The sequence below is a fragment of the Daphnia carinata genome, chromosome 2 (assembly GCF_022539665.2).
Source record: "Daphnia carinata strain CSIRO-1 chromosome 2, CSIRO_AGI_Dcar_HiC_V3, whole genome shotgun sequence".
Lineage (NCBI taxonomy): Eukaryota > Metazoa > Arthropoda > Branchiopoda > Diplostraca > Daphniidae > Daphnia > Daphnia carinata.
In genome coordinates this window covers 2,994,605-3,004,207 of record NC_081332.1, presented here as the reverse complement: position 1 = coordinate 3,004,207, position 9,603 = coordinate 2,994,605, and positions in this window count along the sequence as shown.

The following is a 9,603-nucleotide window of genomic DNA, read 5'->3' as shown; positions in this document are numbered from 1 at the left end:
TAACGACCGATTTGATTGGGAAGCGAAAAAGAACCTCTCTCTCTCCTTTTTGTCTATTTTATTTTATTTTCAGCGCGTACCGTGTGAACGTTTTACGTCTTTCCTTTGTTTTCTCGTCCTTTTTTTTTTTTTTGGAGGAAAAGACTGGAACTAAAGACACACACAGTAAAAGGTTTTGGCTTTTTTTCTAAGATGCAAAATGCTCCTTTTTTTTTTTTTTTTTTTTTTTGAGTCTGTCTCCGATCAGCTGAATTTCAGGCCTGCCATTGACTTAGAAAATGATCACGTGACATTTAAACTGAGAAGGCAGATGCCCAAAGTGGATGGTAGACAAAAATTGAGAAACAAAACTAATTTCTTTCCGTCTTTAGAGATAATAGGAGAGAACAACGTTTTTATCAACAAACAAAACCTTTTCCAGCTCCCGGATTTCCCGCAGCTGGAACCCTATCTGCGTCTTCGACGGACAGCGCCATTTTTCGTGTCGCTCCGTTTTGTGTCCTCGCCTCTTTGTTTCAAAGTTGGATTGGATTCGAGGGAAGGGGTCGCATCTTGACGGAGCAGGTGATGGGCTAACGTCGCAATATTTCATCATCACCTTTCCCAGGTGTTTGAAAAAGAAAGGGGAAGGGGTACGAACCTCCGGGCAGACAACTAGCAATGTTTTCTAAAGGCCGAGTCAAAGTAGAGAGAGATATAGGTCTGCGCAGTTTACGTGTGTGGTCTATTAGAGGGTAGGTCGATGTCGCAGCGTGCCAGAGGAGCGAATGTTTCACACGCTACCTGTCTTGGCAGCTCTTCTCTCTTTTTTTTTTCGTATTGCACTCTCTTTTATTTTGTTTTGGCGGTTACCTTGCGTGAACTGTCCACTCGAAATGGTCGCAGCCATTTCAGACTGTACACACACGCACTCTCTTTTTTTGTTTCTTCTAGCTGTTTTTATCCGTTTATTTTCAGTTGGTGGGCTGATTGGTTTTCAACTCATTTCTTTTCGCTTGGCTAACTTGTTGTATTTCAAAAAAGAGAGGGGAGAAAAAAAAAAAATGAATGTCAAGTGTGTCATCGTAGCGTCAAACTCCGGCCCCTAACCGAAGAAACACATCTGGCTGTCCTTTTTTGGATGAAGGCCTTTTGCTGGGTCTTGAGGAACAGAAAAAAGAAAATGTTAACGGTTCGTTGTATTCGGGTTTGGTTTCGGCCGACTGCATCAGCACTTATCACCTCGACATTCCCTTCGTCTAAAGCGGCTGCTGCTTCTGTTGTCGACCAAACGAAGGAAACCGTTTGATATGGTCAACGCAGATAAGACGAGCGAGAAAGACCTGCGTCGTCGATTTCAAACCGTTCCGACTGACAGCCCCCCTTGCCCACTTTTTTCTCGGTGTAGGCAAAACAGAAATGAACATCAACCGCAGCCAATTCTCACGAATCGATTCTTTTTTTTTTTTCAAAACAGCAATTTTCTCTCGATTACATAACAAAACTCGTTTTTTTTTTATTTTTTACGCTGATCAATTGAGGTGAAAGGCAAAAACGAATGGTCAAACTTGTAAATGAAAAGTGAGAAGAACCGTGTTTTGAAACAGACAAGTCTAAAAAGAAAAAAGAGCCTCTCTTCGTGGAGGGTTTTTTTTTTTTTTTTTTGTATAATCGTCATTAGTAAGGAATTTCGTTTTCTTTTTTTTCCTGTTGGAAAAAGAACTGCATCCTGCCGGTCTTTTTTAGTTTTCTCTCTTTTACATCACACACACACACACGAGACACACAACATCATTGGAATTCTTTTTAATGGATATTTTGTTTTCTCCCTTTTTTTTTTTTCTTTCTAGTTCTTCAAGTTTCTTCTAAATGATTTCGCTATGTTATTGTGGCTTTTCTTACGACCCCAGAAGGATAATACATATTCACGTCCATTTGAGGGGAGTTTATACAGGACTCCGCCCCCCCCCCTCCTCTCGTTTTAAATGCACCAGCGCCGGAAATTCGTAAATCTGTCTCTCTCGCATTTTTTTTTTACTTCTTCCTCATCGAATATTCCGTTTCTTACCTGCACACACTCGAGCTTTTATTTTGACTTTTCCCCTAGTATCTGCGAAAAAGAATAAAAACTGTGAATGCAGTTTGTGGCTTTTTCGTTTGGTTTATCGATTTTCGAGCCTGTCACTAACGAGCCGTTTTTCCCCCAACTGTTTTTTTTTTTTTTTTTTTTTCAAAAAATAAATTCCCATCCTATTTCCTTATGTCGTGTAACATATGTGTGTGTGTTAACAGACACACTGGTAAAACTGGAAAACAAGAAGGAGAAAAATAAAGAGGCATCCATTTTGATCGTGTTTTATTGAATGAGCTGCGATTAGGCCAAGTGCACCTGCATCAGCTGTCGGCACACTGTCGCCTCTACTTGTTTTTTCAATTTCTTTTTGTCCTCCTCGTTCTTTTTGCTTTCTAAAAAAAGAAACACAATCATATTGTATAGTAGTCGAAGCGAGAGAGCTTTTGTCGTAGGTTCCTGGCTAGTCGTGGACAACAGAGAGACTCTTATTACACACAGCACGGGGACACGAAATTCAGCTGCATTGCATAATCGATGCCCCCTCGTCGTCGATGTTGTACTGAAAAAAAAAAAGACTGGCGTGACTCTCGATTTCCACGGCCGCCAATGACAATTTTTGTGTTCTTTCCAACTGGCCAAAGCTTTTTTTTTTGTTTTGTTTTTGTTTTTCTTTTATTATTTTTAACGTGAAACCCCCCATGGAACGTGGCTGGACAAGAACAAGCGAAAAAGGACGACGGGCAACTGGAACGCCGCGCCCGACGATGTGACACAGGGGACCGTCGTGTGCTTTGGCCCAGACTAGCTCGCATCACGCAATGTATCCATCACAACAAGAGTACCCTCCCTCCTTCGTTTTCCGATTGTCCCATAGAAATTTAGAAAATGTCTCCCCCCCCCATTTTGCTACACCAATGTCTGCACGTGTGTGCGTCACCTCCCTATATCTATACGATAGAATTTGATGCGTGTACACTTTGATGTTTCTAGTTGATGCAAGTGTCGATTGTTCTCGAACATTTCGAGAAAACAAAGGCCGTTCTCATATGAACCCTTCCCCCTAAAAGACCCTGACCATTTACCCGCCATTTTTTCTTAACTCTTCCTCCAATAATCGCTTTATTTCAATTTGGCAAACATGACAATTCAATTTTCTGCCGATCTGGCAAGTGTGCTTATCGTTTTTGGCTCCAATTATTTGTCCAACTGTGGCCGAACCCAAGACAAATGAAAAACTGTTCTTTTCTTTTTACGTGTGTGTTCGTGATTCGGTGACACAATAAGGTGGCAATAGACACATAGTAGCTGCAACTGCTGTACACATTGGACATTGCAGGTACGTTACGTATATATCATAAAATAAGATTGTGTGTGTCGTATAGCAAGTCGAAAGTGTCGGGTAACGAGTGAGATAGAAGGTCCTTCACCCAACACGACTGACGGTGATGATACGACACGCCACGGCGTCACAAAAAAAGTTTTCTTTTGTCTTACGATGACCATGTTAATCAGCTACGATCTCTTTCGTTCAAATGATTAGTTTTCTTTTTTTTTTTTTTTTTTTTTTTTTTCTGAAATGTGTGACTAGTGGTTCAAGAAGGTTCAAGTGCGTGGCCCTGAGCAGGTGGGAAAATGGCGTATGAAATGTCGACACCTGGACGTGAATCGATGTGTCAATAACTTAACCAGGTCGACAAGCTGAAAGAGTGTCAGCTCTTGTGGGTCGACGTTCATCGGGATTAGATTCCTAACTCTACCCTGACACCACCTACGGCTACGTGATTATGTAAGTCCCAGTTTTTTTGCTTTTGTGTTGGTTTGAAAGCAGCCACAAGTCGATGCATGCTCCAGATTTTTCTTTGGATTTGAATTGTTTTTTTTGTGTTTTTTTTTGAGGGGTCACGTGATTGAACGGCATTTGAATGCCCATGGCCAGCAAAAGCCATGGGCAATCAGATCAAATCGGTCGATTTTGTTTGTGTACGTTGGGTTCAGTTAGAACGTGAACTAAATATGAAGACCGCGTGCGTACGCATTTTTTTTTTTTTATATTTCTCGATCAATCTGTGAATCGCTGCAGATCTGCCACTCACAGACACTTGTCCATTTTTTTTTTTCCAATGAAACGACATTTGTACATTCAACTCGCATTGGCGTTGCTGTGGAGACATCAGGAAAGTCAGAGGGAAAAAAAAAAAACCGGGAATATAATGCCGTTAGAAAAAAAAAACCAAAACTTGAAGATGAGCAATCATCCAAAAAGGGTGGGCCGTGCTAGCGTTAAACGAAAGTTGACATTTTTCTTGGATAGAAGACATTTGACAAGGCTACCGTTCTTCGTTCTGTGTCTAAAACAAGTGCTACTGTCGGCCGTTTGCTTGACTGGTTCAACTGTCACATTTCCATTCTTTTTGGCTGCTGCTTCTTCTTTTTTTTTTTCGGGAATGATCTGCCAACGCGTGTCAGCAGCGAATGGCCCTTTTTTTGCTTGTGTGTTTGCCTCTTTTTTTTTTTTTTTTTCCATTGAATCCCCCCGACTAGGCATGTTTCATTGCGATTGCATCGCTACTTTGTAGAGGAAGAATTCCAAAATATAAAAAGAGTGCAATGTTGTGATTCATCTTTCAAATTGGACACGTGACGATTAGGATCAAGTTCATCTCAGATAGGCCATTAGGGGTGAGGGGGTGTAGTATCCGTGAGTCGATTGAAATCAAAAGTCGATGAATAATGCAAGAGCAGTGAGAAGGGGATTGGCAATATTGAGATGAGTTCATTCGTCATCAATGTAATCGAGGATAGAGGGGGGGGAGGACGTGACGAAAAAAAAAATACCGGGAGGAAGTTGACAATTTTTCACGAGGCCTCCCCTCCCATCATCAACCCTGGGCTTTTTGCTGTTGATGCAAAAAAAAAAAAAAAAAAATAATAATAAAAAAGAAGAAAGCAATGACATGAGTAGACTGACTCGACTTTTTTGTGTGGGGGGGGGATGTAAATTGTCGCCAACGTCTATCCGTGAGAGACACACTCGTGGCGTTCAGCGGCGCCTGACGTCACGCGTCGCTTACCCTCCTCCATGATGGCCTCGTGTGTCGTTTTTCAGCTCCTCCCTTGTTATTTTTATTCTTCATTTCTTGTTTCGTCGTCGTCTTCCCTTTTTTTTTCTGTGCGACTTCATCATTCCAATGTGCCGCCGCGCGCCACACGCAGATAGAAAAAAAGAGGATGGCTCAATTGACTCCCCACGCCGCAACCGAAAAATAACCCCCCTCCCCCCAAAAAAAAAAAATATATCGGATGCTCCGCTTTTTTGTGTGTGTGTGTCTGTGAGGATGGATTTCCTCATCGTCGTCTCCCCTAGCGCGCGCGACAATCCCATCAATCCTCCTCATTGCGCTCCTCCTCCTACCCCTCTCGGCTGTTATACAATATAGACGAGGAGTATACGCTCTATACCAGTCCGCCTTAATTGAATTGATCCTAACCGCTGGTGACATTCAATGCCGTCGTGCCACGGCATTGCGGGCCAGCAACGTTCCAGCAACCCTCACACGGTGCTGGAAATAAACCACACGGCTCTTTTTTTTTTTTTTTTTTTTTTTTCGCTTTTTGAAAAATACTTTATTGAATACTTTTTAAGTTTTTAACGTATGTATCCGAAAACGATTTTGGTTTGTTCTAAAGAAAATGGGAATCAAAATTGGTTTAATTGTTTGTAATAAATAGGGGGGGGGGGGGGGGGGGACGAGTCGAAACTAAGTCGCACGGAAATGGATTGGCCGTGTATCTTTTTGATCGAGTTATGTCCCTGTCTTTTGAACTTCCTGTTGTTCGCATGCGGATGCTGCCAAGTGAGATGGCGCTTCTCGCATACACACTGTCTCTCTCTCTCCTCCTCTCTTTTTTTTTTGGCTTGTCCCGGATGACACGGATCAGAGGAGTTCACAAGCCGCCGAGTGCGGACCGAAAGGAATAATAATCACATCAATAGAATAAAGAAAGGCTCGGTTAGATCATCTGCTGTTTTGTGTTGCATGTCGTCGTCTTGTATTATTTTTTTCCCCAGTTTTTGGGTGGCGGGCGCGCGGATGTCGGTGCACTGTGTGAGGATTCACTCAACCGACGCGCCGCTTTTTCCCTTTTTTAAATAATAGCAGCGACGGCGACGACGGCGGCGGCCGGCGTCCGGATATGAGAGTTCGGTTACGAGTCGGTGACACTGACTTCTCTCTGGCGCTCTCCATTTTTGTTTTTTTCTTCTTTTTTTTTTTGGCACGCCGGATGAACTCTGCAGTCTCTCCCCTCCCTTACGGTCGACTCTCATCCGCAATTGACTGTGTATGTGTTTTTGCTCGACATGCAGTAGAGAGATGGTAGAAAAAGAAAAAAAAAAAAGGAACAAAAATAGGGAAGGAGGAAAGAAGAAGAAGATTGATCGTCTTTCAACTCGTCGTCGAGGTTTTTGTGGCAATCGAAGCGGTGGCTGCGGTTTTGTTGGCGGCGACCTCCCTCTCTTTTCCCTCCTACGTCTCTCTTGTCTACACACACACACACACACGCACACACGCAAAAGTCTATAAGGGCACACGCTAGTGGGGAATGTTTGGGTGGCTGGGAGGGAGGCATCCACGGATGCTGTTGCCTAAATTGCGATTAAATAAGAGACAGACGAGGCGAGTGGATAATCTAAGTGGAGGAGGGAGGACGCCCACCCGCTGCCAAAGTGCCACACACACACACGAAAAGAAGAAGAATCTTTAACTAACGATGGGTCGCATTCTCTTCTTATGTATATATTGCCGTCGTCGTTGCCGCCACAGTTATGTTTTTTTTTTTCGGCCTGTTTGTTCACATTCATACGGCCATGTCTTTTCCTGCTCTCAGCGGGACCTCACTTCCCCCCTCTCTTTTGCGTTCAGCCTCTATACAACGTAGACCTAGAGGAATCAGGTTAAACGCACGTACCTATAGAGGCATATCTTTTTTTCTTTTTCTTTCTATAATAGATTTATTGACCCGTTGATACATAAATAAATGAATAGCCATCCCTACCCCTCCCCCCTTTTTTTGTTGTTTTCTTTTCTATCCCACATGTTTTGACAGTGTGCATCGGGACCCCGTTGTGTTCTCTATGTCTCCTCGTTTTCTTGTGTGCATCGCCGACGTCAGCAATCAGATGTTATAAATCAAAGTGCTGTGTATGTACAACGTGTGGTGGGGTAGGATGGGAGATGGGGGGAGGGAGGCAGAGACTTTATAGGAGGAAGGTGCATTTTCTTATTCCAACGCAGTTTTCTTTTTTTTTTTTTTTTTTTTTTTTTGGACGGCCTTACCAGGGGACTGGCGGCAGTGATGGCGACGGATTCGGTTTTTACATTATACGTCAGAAAAATATTCAATAATAAAAAAACAAAACAAAAAAAAACAAAACAAGGAGATGCATAGCCACCCCATCTTTCTATTTTCATTCCATGATTTGATTTTCTTTCCCCCCCCCCCTTTCTCAATAGTTTTTTTTTTATTGTGTATTCTTCTGACCACTCGATTGTCGTGATTGAACATTTCCTTTGAGTCTCGTAGTAAAAAACTAAACGGCCAGTGGGTTACATCAATTTTATAAAATTGCAAAGAGCCCATTTCTATTTTAGTTGCATTAAAAAATGTCAGCCCTTTCGATCGGAATGACCCCACGAAAAAAAAAAAAAAAAAAAATGCTCGTTTGAATAATCAGAATGAAAACGAGTTTCTTTTTTTTTTTTTTTTCTTTCACAGTTTTGTATTTATTTCATCAAAGAAACGTCTGTATGTCTCTGTCGCAATCTCGATAAAAGCTTCTAGGTACTTCTTCTTACGCGTATTTATGAGTCCGTTTTTTTCTTCTTCTTCTTCTTCTATAGTTGTACGCATAGCGCCGCTGCCCCTTTATGTTATGATGATATTATACATGTCTCCATAACGCCAGTTACATGCTAATGGTAGACGTACACTAAACATATCAAAGGCTTAAATCCTATTAAAAGAAAAGAAAAAAAAAAATATGGGGCGAAATGCGAGAGAGATCACAGAGTGGCTGTGCCAATTTGCTTGGCCGGGCTTCTTGTAGGCCCATCTTAGTGAAGTGTTTGTGCGCTCTTGTAGCCGAAGCTCTTTGATGATCTGCTGACGACTGGTGGAGGACAAGGCATTTCTTTTCCCCTACTGCCTATGTGTGCGTACACATCAAACTTGATGCGTTGGAATAGACAAGTATATTTCATCTTCTCTTTAATGTTTTTCTTTTGAAAATGTTTTTATTTTCACGGTGGTCTTCTAAATATGTTTACAGTCGCCCTATATAGTAGCCAAACTAAATAGGAGCCAAAAGAATGACTGGCATTCCCTTCTTGTGCAGTGGGGAGGTGGAGAGGAGGAGCGCCGGCCGATTGGCGGCTAATTATTTCTAGTCGGTTGGCGACGAGCACCGAAAATGTTGAAACCATTTATTTATTTTTTTTTATTTTTTTTTGTTTTTCAAAAATAAAAAGAAGAGGCGCCCCATGAAATGTTTGTGCAAGACAAGTGCCTCTCATTGGACGAGTTATGCGCGGACTGATTTGGTGTCGAGTAGATAATGAGAGATGGATTGATCTGTCTCTTCAGCAGCAAAAGGCGGCGTCTCTTTTTCACTTGTCATTCCAACTCTCCGATGAGTTTTTATTTTTTTTTTTTATTTTTTAGGTTTGAAATAGCTCCGACCTCTTTCTCGTTTTGTTTTTCCCATTTGAAAATGAAAAAAAGGAGGAAATGTTTGAGCCGACAGGTCCTGCGATGATGTATACGTCCGCCTCTATTAGCAGGCGTCTTGTTTGTTTTCCACCGTACGCTGTCCGTCTATTTTTGGGTCTGCACAGACAGAGGCAAATGACACGAAAAAAAAAAAAAAAAAAATGGGGGGGGGGGGGGGTGGGTGGTGGGGAAAGGCAAGAGGATACATTGCGGACGTGACGATCCATTGCGCAAAAAAACAAAAAAAAAAACACGAGTTATGCGAGAGAAAATGATCCAGTGACAGAAGGCAAACCAACGCACAGCTTCGTTTACAACAGTTTGCGTGTAGGATCTTTCTTTTTGCTGTCATGTGTATCACAAGCTGTGCCCGTCTACGCACTCCCGACCAAAGAGAAGGGGAAAACAAAACAAAAAATAAGTTGTCGGTCACAGTTGTGTGCTCTTACAGCCAGCCGCTTTGTATATATTGTGTTGTACTAGTATATACTGTACATCCCTATAGAGCGTACGTATAACTGAGGCTATTGCTGGCGCCATTCTTTTCTGCAGTAGGACGGGGGGGGGGGGGAGGTGCACGCACGCACATCACGCTTGCCTTCATTTTACTGCTGCTGCTGCTGTACATATGAGTTGTGTGTGTGTGTGTGTGTCCTTGTTCGAGACGAAAAAAGAAAAAAATTGACGAGGCAAAAAGACGCACACGCAGATGGAGGGGCCACGAAAAAGAAATGCGATGAAAATTATAACAGCCGTAGTTTATCTCAATTCATGCGTGGATT